We start from the raw sequence: 16,876 nt of genomic DNA, 5'->3' as shown, positions 1-16,876 counted from the left end.
CCATTCTGTCTCACTCTCAAATGAACATAAACTCTATGGGAGCAAAGACTTTCTCTGTTTTAATCCAGCACATAGAACAAGGCATAATCCATGGCAAACATTCAGTCAATATTTGTTGGGAAAATGTCATTAAGTAGGACCTCCATGAGGGCAAATAACAGTTTGTGTAGAATCATGCATTTTTAAAAGATGATAATTTAACGCCAAAGACAACTTTGTGTTCATTGTCTTTGTTAGCTTTGTGGGCTAACACAAGGAAAAATCAGTAGCAGTGGCCTTGGAGAGAAGTGATTCCCTCTCTACTGACTGTGGGACCTTGAGCAAGTTATCTAATCTCTCTAAACCCCTGTCTTCTTATCTAGAAAACAGAGATAATGAGTGCCTGCCTTGTGGTGGTTGTGAGAATTAAATGTACGTAAAGCCTTTAGTAAGTAAAGGCTTCTAGTAAGTGCTCAAGAAATGTTAGCTGTTGTTAAAGGATAATTATTTTAAAAAGGAAAATCATGACTCTCATACAAATGTCAAATGAACATTTGACAAAGGATTTATTTAACATATTCATTAATGAGAGAATCAGTAAGACATGCACATGAATTTTGTCCACTGGAAGTACATACAATTGATTTCCCTGTCTTTGTGGAAGAAGCCAGTTTTGCACCTACTAACCCAATTCTGGTTGCCTACATATGTGTCTGCCCTTTGGATTCTCCTTTGAACTGGTTGTAACATCTTACTGATTCTCTTGCAAGTTGTAAAGTGGCTCAAAGACCACAAAATGTACAAAGATCTCATAGGATCAGGTTACCCGGATGACTGCACTATGCAATAATGCCTCGTTTTCTGCTGAGATCACCCATTATCATTCTGATTCATTTCAGACTTTTTCACAATTATTTTCTGCACAGTTTTTATTACTTCTAGTTCCTTTTTTGCATCCTAGGAATATAGTAAGGACCAGTAAGATAATGGACACCAAAACTTGCCATATAAGCTATGTATATTTTGCAAATAGTGGTTAGAATATGAAAGAGATCAATGAAGTCAACCTGCATTTTAGTCCTACCTCTAGTACTTTCTGAGCAAGCCATGTTAACACATCTGTGCCTCTCTTTCCTTAGCTATAAGTTAGTGCATTTAAGATTCACTGCACATGGTTATTGTGACAATTAGATGAGGTTCTATCTGGGAAAGTACTTTGGAAAATTAAAAATGCTGTGTCAAGATGGGATGTGATTATATGATTGCTCTCAGCCTAAATTGGTTCATTTTTCTTTAAGAAGATACCATAGAATAAGAGATGGAGTGGTGAGTTCTTAAACTCACCAGGTCATTATTATTGCAAGTTGTAAATCACATGCAGTCTTTAACTCAGTAACAAAGATTTATGGCACTACTGTTGATCCAACAACATTTCTCCAATGTGCACCCACATGTCCTGATGGCTCCAGAGAGAAGTCATGGTGCCAGGAATGGTAATGTTGATGACCATGGGGGCCATGTGTCCCTAATTAAACCTGTAAGGATGGTATTTTACTCTCCTCAACCTCTTCCCCCATTGCTGTCATCCTAGAGTCTCCCCTGGTTAGCTTGTAAAAAGAGATTCATTTAACCAGCCTGTAGAGACTCTCAGGAATTTGCAGGAATTGCAAAGGAAAGTCTTTGGCCCAGCACACTCCTTTCCTGGCCCAGTTCTGGGTTTTGTAATTGAGAAGGGATAAGGAGGGTTTGGAGTGAGTCCAGGATCTGACACCGAAAGCATTGAGAGGACGTAAATGAGCCCTGGGTGGAGGGGCCTGGACTGGTTAGCCTGGGAAGGAGCGGTTGAGGCATGACTGAGTGTGGACAAATAGCAGCCTTACTACTGTGCCTGGGACAGGAGAGAGTAACTTCAGTGACAGCTGGAAGGGTTATGGTTATGGACACTGAAGAGCCATCTGCCTAAGCTGGTAAATGCTGTGCATACATGTATGAAAGTTCAATCAAGTTCTTTATAGAGATTTTGAAGAATAAGAATGGATCTCTCTTAATCTGAAATATTACAGATCATGTCCTCCCAGAGGCAGAGGCTTGATTCAGATCCGAAAAAGGGGAAAAAACAGACAAGGACACCACACCTACATTGTTTACTATGACCAACAGAGCCAGGTGAAGGTAGGAGAGAGATTGAGTAACTGAGCAGGCCTTCCTGTTTATCTGCCCTTCCCTGTGCCTGTGAGGGGGACCCCAGTATTTGTGACAGCATTTCTCATACATACTTCTCCTTAGACTGAGCTCCTCAAAGGCAGAGAGCCTTGGTTTTTGTCCCTGAGTCCCCAGTCCTTGGCACAAGACCTGACACGTAGTAGGGCTGAGGAAATATTTGTTGAATGAGAACATTGCTAGATGACTCCTTTGACAGACCGAGGCCAAGTTAACAGAAACCTCAATGCCAGACACATCGACAGAAACCCCATTTAAAAGCCAGTTGAGCAGCCCAATCTTTGGGCTTGAGTGCTATTGAACTGTTCATCATAAAATAAGTAGGGAAGCCTGAGTCTGAATTTCAGTATTCGTAGTGGGACTATTTTCAGCTTTCTCAGAGACAGCATCTGTAAATAATCAGCAGAAGCCTTTTATAAAACAACATAGAAAAAACCTCAAAGACTATTCTAAGGCTGCAACATTTAAACAAGATTTTTAACCCATGGGGACGCCAAGATCAACATGGAGCTTCCTGCACATAAAAGCCTGGAATTTCATAGCAGTGTGGGGGCAAAAGCTATGATTGCATTTCCCCCTTTCTAAATTATATACTGCTTAGTGTTAATGTGATCGGAGGGCCGAGACAGAGACGGGCCCATGGGTTACATAAGTCCCACTGCACCTTCCAACCCTGCTGCAGTACAGCATCCATGGTGACAGTGGTTGGGGGGAGTCACCAGGCTGACTGGACTGAGAAGCCAAAAGTCACTGGTAGGTCATGCCATGATTTAAGTACTTGATGTAATTTATAACTGGGCTTTTACTCTACATAGAAAAATGATCAGGGAACATTTGTTGTGTAATTTTTTCTCTCAGTAGAAGATGTTCTTAAAACTTAGTGGCAGCTATAAAACTCCATCTGTAGCACATTCCAAAATCACTTTCTTTTCCTTCCTAACTGGAAAAAGGAGCAAGAAACCAAATGAACTCTAGCCCTCTCAACCTGTGTAATTGTCTCCTAAGGAGGGTAGACAGGTCTTAGGTCATTTTCCCTTTCCCTGAATCAGGGACCACATTAGCACATTCTGACTGGACCAACCTCAGTTATAAACAACTGAAAAACAGAGTTCTCCTAACCCATCACATCCTTATTATTGGACCAGCCCTGGGCGCGTGTGACCAGTAAGATATTAAATCTGCCCAAAGTTTCTCAAGTTACCTGAAACGTTACTTCTTAATTTAAGACTCTTCTGGGGAGACATGCACTAAATAAGCGGTTGCCATGTCTTGTCACCTGGAAGGCTAATATTTAAACAACTATCATAACACTTGACACCCAGTACAATTAAGTAACTATTTATAACCAAAAGGATTTTTGAGGTTATTTTCTTAAAAAATAAGAACTTTATTTGGGAAAATAGTGCATATGTTCATTTTAATTCCGTGTATTCTGGACTTCACGATAAGGCTACATCTTCATTTTTTGTACTCCTAGCTGGCACAGTGTTTGGAAGATGGTCTAGACCCAGTGAGTGAGAAGAATATTTACAGAGCAAAAGCCTCTAGGCTTATTCGCTATGAGTCCAGTGGTATCTTCTTTCTGCAAACTCTGAGAGATTTATGTAAACAAAAAGATCAGAGTGGGAATTTTAAGAGTATTTATTATAATTTTTAATAATATGTACTTTTTAAGCTCATGAATACCATATCTAAAATTGTGCAAGAACACACATATACCCCAACACTTCCATGGGTACATGCGTAGAATGTGATGCACAGACTGGGTGCATGTATATTTACATATCTATGGATTTTTAAAAAGATTATTTATTTATTTATTTATTTATTTATTTATTTATTTATTTATTTATTTATTTATTTATGAGAGACACAGGCAGAAACATAGGCAGAGGGAGAAGCAGGCTCCTTGCAGGAAGCCTGACTCTGAATTTGATCCCAGGACCCTGGGATCATGTCCTGAGCCAAAGGCAGGCACTCAACCACTGAGCCACCCAGGTGCCCCATATCTATGGTTTTTTTTTTTTTTGAAGATATGGAAGATATAGTTAACAGTAATCTCTAAAAAGGGAGTAAATTCGGGAAAGATAAAGGGTACTCTTGCATTTTACCTTATATATTTCTCATTTTTGAATTCTTATAATGAGTATACATTTGTATATCTCAATTCTTAACACACGATCTGGCACTTAGCAAACATTAAGTCAGCAGTGTTAAACACACACATAGGTGAATCAACGAATGGGGTGGTGTGAAAGTTATACTCAAACATTTGACTCTGAGAGTTAGGAGTGGAATGATAATAAGGAAATTGAACTGAAGACTTAGGAAAAAGAGAACATAATCTGAGTCTATCACTGGAAGAAGCCATCAGAAATAAAGGAATAGTTTTGGGTTGCCATTGATAAGCATATTTTCCAATTTTGAAAACACGACAGTCCCTAATTAGCTACCCACTTTAGCAAATAACATAGTATTATGTAGGGTCACATAGTATTACACCTAATCGTATGTGTTCCTATGGGTTTATCTACTGCCTGAACAAAGGCCAGTGGCCTGGCAAGAAGACCACTAACCCTGGTGACCTGCTAACCTGACAGGGCTAGACAGGCATGACGGTGTGAAAGGCCTTGAGACTCACAGCCCTGCTCAGGCAAGAGCTGTTTTCCTGGATCAACTAAAGAACTAATGAGACCATACTGGGAAGAAGATAGCAATCCAGGAGCTCCGACATAGTCATTTGGCCTGTCCTGGGGCTCGATGTCCAGAAACTGACATGACAAGTGAGAACCTGTAACCTCGATCCAGCTGGCATGACCCAAATGCGTGAAACCCTTTGCCGGCCCCTCACCTAGGAAATGAGTTGGCAATATTTAAAAATGCTGGGATGGCAGCTTGGAGTGTATTTGAAGAAGGTGGTAGAAAGATCCCAATGGCAGGAATGTCTAGATAAGATTACCATCAGCAGTCAGTTGTTGGAATCACTTAAGTATTTTGATCAAATGAAGAAAGTGCCACTCAGTTTCAGTCTGGGTGGCAGGGAGTCCTCTTAAATGTGGCTACAGCACAGACGTTCTGTGCATTACTCACGCTGTGAAGTACGTGATTTAAGCCACTGACTTCCTAAATTAAAGGCATGAAAAGGCAGACATGTAATTCTTTTAATTACACCTCCAAATTTCTCTTACATTCCTTTGAGTTTGCCTCCTGTTTGTCCATGTTTGCCTCCCGCTTCATCAACCTACCAGCAGAAGTGAGCAATGGTGAAATCTGTGAAAGAATAAAAGACCCCAGTTAACTTATTTACACGATAGAAAAATGAAAGAAAGCACTGTTTTTAGAAGTTGGGAAAATATGAAATCTGATTTCTGCTGGTAGTAGAGAGAATAGAATATTTTATGGTGGAACTGAGACAGGTTTAAGCACTTTTTTGCCATTTGCTGTCTACTAACATGGATTATTAATAAAACATATTTGGCTTGTATCACCAGACAAGAGAGTTCAACTTTATCTTGTATTTCTAATAAAGTATATCCTTTTAACCTTAATATGTAGTTTTCACAACTCAGCAGTAGAGGTGGGCTTCGTTTTCAGAAGATATGTAGCCTTGAACAACTTAAAGGTTTGTACACTTTTTATTTCATTATTTTTATTTTATTTATTTTATTTTATTACTTATTTTATTTTATTTTATTTATTTTATTTTATTTTATTTTATTTTATTTTAAGACAGAACAAGTGAGAGAGGGGAGCAGAGGAAGAGGAAAAGAGAGAATCTCAAGTAGGCTCCCCACTGAGTGCAGAGCTCCATGCTGGGTTCAATCTCATGACCTGAGATCATGACCTCAGCTGAAATCAAGAGTCAAACACTCAACCAACTGAGTCACCTGGGTACCCTTGTGTACAGTTTTTAAAACTATGCAACCATTGAGATATTTTATTTATAGGAGCTAATTGAGGGGATCCCTGGGTGGCTCAGCGGTTTAGTGCCTGCCTTCGTCCCAGAACATGATCCTAGAGTCCCGGGATCAAGCCTCATGTCAGGCTCCCTGCATGGAGTCGGCTTCTCCCTCTGCCTGTGTCTCTGTGCCCCCCCCCCTCCTTCTTTCTCTCTCTCTCTGTCTCTGTCTCTGTCTCTCATGAATAAGTAAAGTCTTTTTCTTAAAAAAAAGGGAGCTAATTGAAATAAGTACTTGAAAAGCCATGTAACTTTTTTTCTGCTAGATGACACAAGAAACTGAATTTCAGAATTAAGCAGCTGAGTTTCTCAGGGGAAGGTGGCATGACTGACTTATCCTTCTCTTACCATCACGGTTTCTGGTTGGTTTTTTAACTACAGTGGAAGATGTGTGGACCCATCTGCATTCCCAGGCTAGGCCTCACTGACATCATTCACCTGTCAGAAGGTTGCTAGGTCTTAGTACAGAGAAAAGCCTCTCTCTAATTCTGTAGGCATTGAACTTGTGTAACCTCATCCGTCCCAAATTCCCCCCCCCCCCCCCGGTACACTTGACCTCAGCTAAGCCTTTGAACACATAACCCTTTGAGTGATGTTCTAAGAATGTCCGTGTTGGATATGGCATGGTAAAATAAGGCCAGAGCCTTTACTGGGGTTTCTGAGGGAAAGGAAAGACAGGACAGGATAAATAGGATTGGCTGGTTGGAATAAATTCCAAGGGATTTGGATGAGAGAGATGGTCTAGTTGCCTGGTACCTGGCCCTGGGGTGATTAAGGCAGAGGAATATTGTGTCCTGGGTGAACAACAGATAGAGGAAGTCTGGTTCTGGATTTTGTTAGTTTGCATATCAAAGACATGCTCCCAGCTGGCCTTTTGCTATCTCCAAGAATTGACTGGCTCCAGGAGGGTCAATCTCTCTTCAGATAGAAATGAAAATGTCAAAACACTGGGGCACCTGGGTGGCTCAGTGGTTGAGCGTCTGCTTTTGACTCAGGTCGCGCCTGCTTCTCCCTCTGCCTATGCTTTGTCTCTCTCTGTGTCTCTCATGAGTAAATAAAATCTTTTTAAAAAATGTTAAAATATCATAATGTACAGAAAATAAAAGATACAAACAATACAAATGAGTTTAACGTAATTTGTCTGAATCTTTAGTTACCTTTTGTGGAGTTGCACGACTGTTTGCCAAATAAGTTCTAAAGTGGTTTGCCTTTAGTGGTCTGCATGATTTTGAATGAATGGTGCAGTATTAATACAGTCCCAAGTTACTGGCCAATATCAAGTTTAACCTTGACCTGGGTGGGCAATCCATAGCCCTCTTCCCCTCACCCAAAAAAGTTTTTGAGAGTTTTATTAGGCTTTTAGGCCTTTTTTTCTATTGGATTTCTGTAGAAGAGATTTAGCCTACATAGATTTTGTTGCTTTACAAAACTTAATGAGGCTTTTCCCCTTTTCAGTGTACTTGGAAATACTGAGGAATCATTCCAGTTTGCCATAATTTCTCAGTCACCCACTGGCAGCTAGCCATAGGAAAATGTTTTCCTGTTCTAGGACTAAAGCAACTGTGAGGCTGAAATTTCATTTTAGTGACATACACATTCATAAATTACCATCAAATATTTTATCATTTCATATTTGGATGATTTTCCCGTTACCAATTGCTGTAAAGCAAACCACTCCAAAGCTTAGTGGCAGAAAGCAATTTATTATTCTTGTATCTCTGATCTGTGGGTCCAGGATTCGGTACGGCTTGCCTCTGCAGCACCATCCTCTGCAGCACCATCCTGGGGTTTCAGCTGGGATGACAGGAATGGCTGGGAACTAGAAGACTTGGGGGTGGCCAGGCAGCTCTCTATCTCCTCAGATGGTCTCCCCAAGTGACTCCCATGAGCTTCCTCACAGAGTGGCAGCCTCAGGGTAATCTTCCTATATGGTAGCTCAGCGCTCCAAGAGTCAGAAAGTAGAAGCTGCTGGTCTAAGGCTTAGCCTGGAAATTGGCATGGCACAGCATTCCTTCTACCATATTGGTTAAGTTGGTTCAGGGACACCCACACCCACTCTGCAGGTTACAGGGGAGAGGACAGAGACTTCACCTCTCAGTTGGAGGAATAGTAAAGAATCTGTGGTTATCTCTAGTCTCCCACAAGGCATTTTGCATATCTACAAAAAGGAGATTATTTTTATCTCAATCTGTACCTGCCTGAAAAAGGTAGATGTTCAACTGTAGCCTCATTTCAGAGTTCTTTCTCTATGAAGATTGTTGATCTTTTGATGGAAAAATTTTTGACTTCAAACTCAAATTATGATTTGGTAATCATACAAGGTATATGCAGTGTGTAGTAGGATATTGAAATGTACATCCTTGTACTTATTGAATATTTTCCAAAGAATTTTAAGATATATAATTTGATTCCTGCATCCGTGCTTGGGTGGTATTATCTTCATTTTGTAGATGAGGAAGCAGAGGCTCTGAATGCCTAAGTGTCCCAAATCACATAGCTACTTCACGGTAGCGGAGGCAGGACCAGCATTAGGTTAGCTGTATGCTTTTCACTGATGGCTTCTTTGAATTCCTTAATATAGTAGGAGTAAGCCAAAGGCTGTAATAAGGACTTTTCATAAATTTTATAATTCTGGGTGTTGATTTCCTGAAATGAAGGAAAGATCTTTTGCTTCAGGCAAATACTTGGTATTTGCATGGCTCTTACACTTACAAAATATTTTCGTACTATCTTCTTGATTCCACATGCTGGTCTCATGAGAGGTATTGTTAATAGCACCATTTTTCAGATGAGGAAACAGAAGTACAGGGAGGTTAAGTAAACTGCTTGTGGCTGACTGACAAGCTGGTGCCCAAGCCCAGAACTTTTAACCTCTGAATCCTGTCATTTCTGCTTCTAGGATCCTCACTTCCTGTAGAACCATACACCTGGTTTCTTGGCCTTTGAAGGCTTAGAACAGCATACAAATGGCTTAGTTGTGTAGAGCAGGACGAGACTCTTCAGGAACAAAAATGAAGGCCTCAGAGGACTGAATAATCCAAAGTGGTTAGAGAAAGGCACAAAGTTCAGGGGCAGTGCCGGCATCATTAGAGGAAGTGGGGGAACACTCTAATCGCAGGCAGTTTCCACTTTGACTGTTTCCAGGAAAAGCTAATACTGTTATGTTTTCTCCTGAGGCATGTGAAATCAGTTGCTATAGTAATGACCAGTGTTTCTTGGAATTTGCTGACAGCAACAGGCCTTAGGAGTACAATTTCTCTGTTAATCATGCTTCTGATGCTGATAGTAATGAACTTAGCTCCAGCGTCTCAGCCCCTCTACCATATCTGTTTCCCTCCATGATCTCCTCCTGGCCAGAAGGAAGGGCAAGACAGGTCTCTGGTCATGTCACTAGATAGACAGGTTGTCAATAGTCTTGGGAACATGCTTCAGTTGTGGCTGTGTTCTAGGGTAGGAGAGACAGGTTGACGGTGGGGAAGACAAGGGGGAGTTTGGAACCTATGTCTGAGCCTATCTTGGTAAATGTTTAGGTAGATACATATAGCCCAGACATCTGTAGATGTCATAGAGACTAAGAAATAAATTATTTCATTATTTTTTCAGCTGACACAACATTAACAAACATTTCCATTTTTCCACTTAGATGTAAGCAATATTTCTGACTCTTGGCTGTATCTACAGGACACATTTCCTAGTTCCACATTCCTTCCCTACTGACCTAGTGGCCCTCTTTCTCTCAAGCTTCTACTTGCTTTGGGATCTCTATGGTACCTACTCCCTCTTCCTGGTGATCTTGGTATGACTGGCTCCTTGTCATTCAGACCTCAGCTTAATAATCACCTCCTGACTCCTTTGAAATTATTATTATTATTTTAGTTTTTTTAAAAAAAGGTATAACTGACATATGACATTATATTAGTTACAGATGTACAACTTAATGATTTGATATTTGTATACATTGGGAAATGATCACTGCAAATGAGATGGTTTACATCCATCACCTTATATAGTCAAAAACATGTTTTTTCTTGTGGGAACTTTTTAGATTTACTCTCAGCAGCTTTCAAATATGCAATACACTATTGTTAACTATAGTCACTGGCCTGTGCATTACATGCCCACGATGTATTCATTTTATAACTAGAATTTTGTTATTTTGACAACCTTTACTCATTTCTCCCACCTCCACTCCCTGCCTCTGGCTTTACTCTCTGATTCTATGAGCTTGATTTTTTTGTTGTTTAGATTCTATAAGTAAGTAAGATCATATGGTATTTATCTTTCTCTGACTTACTAAGCATAATGCCCTCAAGGCCCATCCATGTTGCAAATGGTAAGGTTCATTCTTTTTTATGGCTGAATAATAATATATATGTGTGTATATGTACGTGCAAACTATCCACAGATAGAAGTCCTGGATCATATGGTAGTTCTATTTTTAATTTCTTAAGGAAACTCCATATTGTTTTCCATAGTGGCTGCACCAATGTACATTCCCACCAACAGTGCACAAGGGTCCCTTTTCTCCACACCCTCGTCAACACTTGTTATTTCTTGTCTTTCTGATAATAGCCTTTTTAATAGATGTGAGGTGTTTTTATCTTATTGCAGTTTTGATTTATATTTTCTTTTTAAAAAGATTTTCCTGTTTATTTAAGATGGGAGGGAGAGGGAGAAGCAGGCTCTCTGCTGAGCAGGGAGTCCAATGTGGGTCTCAGTCCCAGGACCCTGGAATCATGTCCTGAGCTGAAGGCAAACGTTTAACCAACTGAGCCACCCAGGCACTCCTGATTTGTATTTTCTTGATGGTATCTGCTAGCCATCTGTTTATCTTCTTGGGGAAAATATCTATTTAGATCCTCTGCCTGTTTTTTTAATCAGATTTTTTTTGAGTTTTTTTGTTTGTTTTGTTATTGAGTTGTGTGAGTTCTTTATATATTTTGGATATTAACACCTTTTCAGATATATGATTTGCAGATACTTTCTCCCATTCCATAGGTTGCCTTTTTATTTCGTTGATGGTTTCCCTCACTATGCAAAAAAGTCTTTTAGTTTGATATAGTCCTACTTGTTTATTTTTACTTTTGGTGTCAGATTGAAAAAATCAAGACCTATGTCAAGGACCTTAACCTATGTTTTCTTCTAGGATTTTTATGGTTTCAGATCTTCTATTCAAGTCTTTAAAGGAATTTGAGTTAATTTTTGTGTATGGTGTAAGATACTGGTCCAGTTTCAGTCTTCTGTTCAGTTTGCCCAGTTATCCATCCATCCCAATTATTTATTGAAGAGACTGTCCATTCCCCATTGTATATTCTTGGCTCCTTTGTCTAAATTGACCACATACGTACAGGTTTATTTCTGGTCTCTCTATTCTGTTGTATTGATCTATATGTCAATACCATACTATTTTGATTACTGTGGCTTCATAATATAGTTTGAAATCAGGGAGCATCATGCCTCCAGCTTTGTTCTTCTTTCTCAAGATTGCTTTGGCTATTTGGGTCTTTTGTGGTTCCACACAAATTTTGGTGGTATTTGTTCTTTTTCTGTGAAAAATATCATTGGAGTTGTGATGGAAGATTGCACTGACTCTGTAGATTGCTTTGGGTAGGATAGACATTTTATCTATCTATTTATTTATTTTTCAGTATCGACATTTTAACAATATTAATTCTTCAGATCCATGAACATAGAATATTTTTCTATTTATGTCTTTTAATTTCTTTCATTAATACCTTAAAGTTTTCAGTGTATAGCTCTTTCATCTCCTTGGTTAAATTTATTCCTAAGCATTTTATTATTTTTGATGCCATTGTAAATGTGATTGTTTTCTTAATTTTTTCTGATAGTTTGTTATTAATATTATAGAAATGAAACAGATTTTTGAATATTGGTTTTGTATCCTGCAACTTTAATGTATTCATTCATTAGTTCTAACACTTTTTTGGTGGAATTTTTAGTGTTTTCTATATATAATATGTCATCTGCAAATAATGACAGTTTTCTTTTTCTTTTCCAACTTGGATCCCTTTTATTTCCTCTTCTTGCCTAATTATCCTGGCTTGAATTTCCAATATTATGTTGAATAAAAGTAGTCAGAGTGTATAGCCTTAATTCCTGATCTTAGAGGAAAATTCCTGATCTTTCAGCATTTTACCATTGAGTATAATGTTAGCTGTGAGATTGTCATGTGTGGCCTTTATTATATTGATGTACATTCTCTTTATACTTACTTTTGAGAGTTTTTTATTATTGAATTTTGCCAAATACTTTTCTGCATCCATTGAGATGGTCATAGGAGTTTTATCCTTCATTTTATTATTTGGTGTATCACAGTGATTGATTTTGGTGGATGTTGAACTATCATGCATCCCTGAAATAAATCTTTATTTAGTCATGGTGTATGATCCTTTTGATACACTGTTGAATTCAGTTTGTAATATTTTGATGAAGATTTTTACATTTATGTTCATTAGAGATATTGATATATACTTTTCTTTTTTTGTGCCTTACTTTTGGTATCAGGGTAATGCTGGCCCTAAAAAATAAGTTTGGAAGTATTCTCTCCTCTATTTTTGGAAGAGTTGATGAAGGCTTGGTATTAATTCTTCTTTGGATGTGTGGTAAAATTCACTAGTGAAGCCAGGACTAGTGGTCCTGGACTTTTGTTTGTTGGGAGGTTTTTGATTACTGACTCAATTTCCTTACTAGTCATCAGTCTGTTCAGGTTGTATGTTTCTAGAAATTTATTCATTTCTTCTAGATTGTCAGATTTGTTGGTGTATAATCATTCATAGTAGTCTCTTATAATCCTCCACAATATTACTGTGGTAGCAGTGTAATGTCTTCTTCATTTCTGATTTCATTTATCTAAGTCCTCTTTTTTTTTTTCTTGGTGAGTCTAGCTAAAAGTTTGTCAGTTTTATCTTTTCAGAGAGCCAGCTCTTAGTTTCACTGATCTTTTCTATTACCTTTTAAGTCTCTATTTTATTTATTTCTGCTCTGATTTTTGTTATTTCCTTTATTCTGCCAACTTTGTACTTTGTTTTTCTTTATCTAGTTCCTTGAGGTATAAAGTTGGATTATTTGAGCTTTTACTTGTTTTTTGAGCTAGCATTCATTGCTATGAATGTCCTTCTTAGAACTGCTTTTGCTGTATCTCATACATTTTGGTGTGTTTTATTTCCATTTTTATTTGTCTCGAGGTATTTGTTTTTATTTCTTCTTCAACCTGTTGCTCAGTAAGCACATTGTTTAATCTTCACATATTTGTGAAATTTCCGGTTTTCTTGTCATTGATTTCTAATTTCATGCTATTGTGGTCAGAAAAGATGCTTGATACTATTTCAGTTCTTAAATTTATTAACATTTGTTTATGGTCTAAGATACACTTGATGGGTGTTCCACGTACACTTGAGAGGAGTGTGTGTTTTATTGCTTTCAGATGAAATGTTCTTTGTATATCCTTCAGGTCTGTCTGGTCTAACATGTTGTTAAGGCTGATGTTTTCTTACTTTCTTCTGGATGATGTTCACCTCCTGACTTCTAAAGGACTCAATCTAAAAGTAGTCACTTTGATTCTCTGTGTAGTACTATTTGATATTTTCATGTTACTCTATTTGTTTATTGTGCATCTCTTCCTCACCCCCATGCCCCTATGTAAGAGGCAATTTCATGGAGAAGGGACCTTGTCTGTTGGTCACCACCATAACTCTGCAAACAATGACCGGCCCAGGTGCTCAACAAATATTTGTAAAATTAATGAACTGTTCCTAGTTATTGCAGTTCTTTAAACCTGGCATGCTTTCTTTCCCACACATCCATGACTTTGCACAGGCTAGACCTTCTACCTGGAAAACTCTTTGCCTCCCTTCTTTTTCTGTAATTCCTCAATTAGTTGACCAAACTTTATCTTGTGCTGTCCAGAATGTAGAGCAAGATGAGTTTTCTAACTTTAAGTTTATTATTATTATTATTATTATTTTAAAACTTTAAGAGCTCTATCACTCTGATTGGTGGGTCAGATCTACCCTCTGATTAAGGACTTTGGTCTTCCCTAGAGCTAGTGCTTCCCCATGGCACATTCAAGAGAAGTACCTAAACAGCGTTCCTGCTGTGTGATAGAGCACAGCAGGGCATGGAAGAATTTCAGAGCCTCATTGTGTGGTTGGAGACGAGGTACAGAAGCCACTTTCAATGACTTGTGAAATTCTTGTAGGTTATGATAACAAGAGAGTTAAGTAAAATGTTGAGAGTAGAGGGAAGCCTGTAACTCATAGATATTGTGACAGTGACTCTCCAATTACATCTCTTTTCAACCTCTGACCTTCTTCATCTTTCTTTTCTCTTTTTCTTCCACATCAGATAATTTCTGAAACCCAGTTCTGCTTAATGTTTGATTCACCTACAATAACCAGCATGTGATAAATACTTCCCTAGATGTTCCTGGCTGGTCTTTGTTATCTTCAGTTTGCTTTTGCTTTTTGATGAAACAATTCTCAAACTAAACTTTTGTGGGCTAATACATGTAATATTGATGTCAGTTTTGAAACTTGATCTGTTTGACCTTTTGGTTTTTTTAAGGGAAAAAGAAAGAACTAGAGGATCTAGAAACAGTTTTAAAAGTCATTTCACCACCCTACAAGTATTTCTCCCACATCTACTAGCAGGATGATAACTCATTTGAGGACAGTAAAAATCAATAGCCTAACCAGGAACTAGTGCTGTTGATTATCATTTCTTATTTATTTTTTTCAGTCCAACTTATTTGAAGCCTAACATATTCAACACCAGAATTTTGAGTAGTTGAAGAAAGACAGATGTGAATTACAGCATAATTAGCTTCATATGTCACTATGACAGACAACTGAATAAGCCTCCATGTGACTGCACATTTATCCAGAAAAGCTCTGCTAATTATTATATTTCTCTGGTCCTCCACTTCTTATTTTCATATTAAGAACTCAGACTAGTTGATAATTAAAAGCTCTTCTATCTTTAAGTGTCAGCATTTGCACGAGAGTTTATTCTTTGCTTGTTTTGTTTTGCTTTTGCTTATTTTCTTTGCCAATTTGCAAGTCACCTCTGGAGCAGTAAATTTTTTAATTAAATTTTGTTTTGAAATCATTGTAAATTCTTATGCAATTATAAGAAATAATACAGAGTAATCGTTTGTATCCTTTACCCAGTTTCCCCTAAGGTACCATCTTGCAGAACCAATATCACAACCAGGATACTGACATTGGTAGAGTCAAGTACAGAAATGTCCATTGTCATAAGGTTCCCGTATGTTTCCCTTATATAGATAGTTTTACTGACTTCCCTCCCTTCTTCTCTTAGCCGCTGGTAGCCAGTAATCAGTTGTCCATTTCTATAGTTTTGTCACTTCAAGAAATGTTGTATAAATAGAATAATACAATATATAACCTTTTATGGTTGGCTCTTGCCCCTTCCTCCCACTGAACATAATTCTCTGTAGCCTCATTAAGATTATTGAATGTATCAGTACTTTGTTCCTTTTTATCGGTGAGTAGTATTCTGTAGAATAGTCATTCATTCATTGAAGGACATCTGGGTTGTTTCTAGTTTGGTGCTAATATGAATAATGCTGCTGTAAATATTCATTTACAGATTTCTGTGTGAACATGTCCTCTTTTTTCTGGGATAAATGCCAATGAATGCAATTGCTGGATCATATAGTATTTGGATTTTTAGTTGTTTAAGAACTGCTAAGCTTTTTTCTTCAGAGGAGCTGCACTATTTTACATTCCATCCACAATGTATGAGTGATCTAGTTTTTCCACATCCTCACCAGCTCTTCTGATCGGCATGTAGTGGTACATCTGTCTGTCTTTTTTGGCAAAATGTCTTTTTGTGTCTTTTGCCTGTGTTCCATTTGAATTATTTACTTGTTTGCTATTGGGTTTTTGAAAGTTCTTTATATATTCTAACTAGTTCTTTGCTTGAATGAATGGTTTGCAAATATTCTCTCCCTCTCTGTAGCTTGTCTTTTCAGCTTCCTAACAGGACTTTTTTCCAAAGGCAAAGTTTTTAATTTTGGTGAAATTCAGTTTATCAATTTTTTTCTTTTATGTATCTTACTTTTGGTGTCAAGTCTAAGACTTACTCTTTGCCTAGCTGGAGATCCTAAAGATGTTCTTCTATTTTTTTTTTTTGTCTGTAAGTTGTTTTTTTTTTTTTTGACCAGCTACAAAATTTATTACTCTGTTTTTGAAGAGCACACAAATGACAATTCTTCAGAGCTACTATGTTAAAACTTTTGAGGACATAAACTACAAATCATTCAGAATTTGCTTTTTTTGGCCACTTTTATCTCTCAAATGGGCAAACATTCATGTGTGTTTCTCTAGTTTTACTGAGATACAACTGAAATGTGTGTGCTGTTTTTTTGATGTGAAATCAGTCTAGGAAATGTAATCTATTTTGCCTCCCTCCCACTCACCCCTAGAGTTAAAGCAGTTAGCATCATATAAATTTTTCATGGTCTACTTCTCTAGTCTAGTCTAGTACAGTATATTGCTGTAATGGGGAATATTCCATCTTACCTGCTATATTCATGCATGTTCCACCCTGAAAATGCAAAAAGCCCTAAAAAAATCATACATACAATACAAACGTGGGTTATTAGAAGGGAATTCCTTCCTTTTCAAAGACAATTTTACATGGCCAATCTTCCAGGTACATTTAACTTACAGTTTT

General features: G+C 37.9%; 1 protein-coding gene across 1 annotated transcript in view; it reads left to right on the top strand.

Annotated features, from left to right (window-relative positions):
• Positions 1 to 16,876, top strand: part of COLEC12 (collectin subfamily member 12) — a 181,560-nt gene that overhangs the window by 72,588 nt on the left and 92,096 nt on the right. The window lies entirely within an intron of this gene.

Source organism: Nyctereutes procyonoides, unplaced genomic scaffold (genome assembly GCF_905146905.1).
Source record: "Nyctereutes procyonoides isolate TBG_1078 unplaced genomic scaffold, NYPRO_anot_genome, whole genome shotgun sequence".
NCBI lineage: Eukaryota > Metazoa > Chordata > Mammalia > Carnivora > Canidae > Nyctereutes > Nyctereutes procyonoides.
Note: the sequence above shows the minus strand (reverse complement) of the source record. Positions and strands in the feature narration are given on the sequence as shown.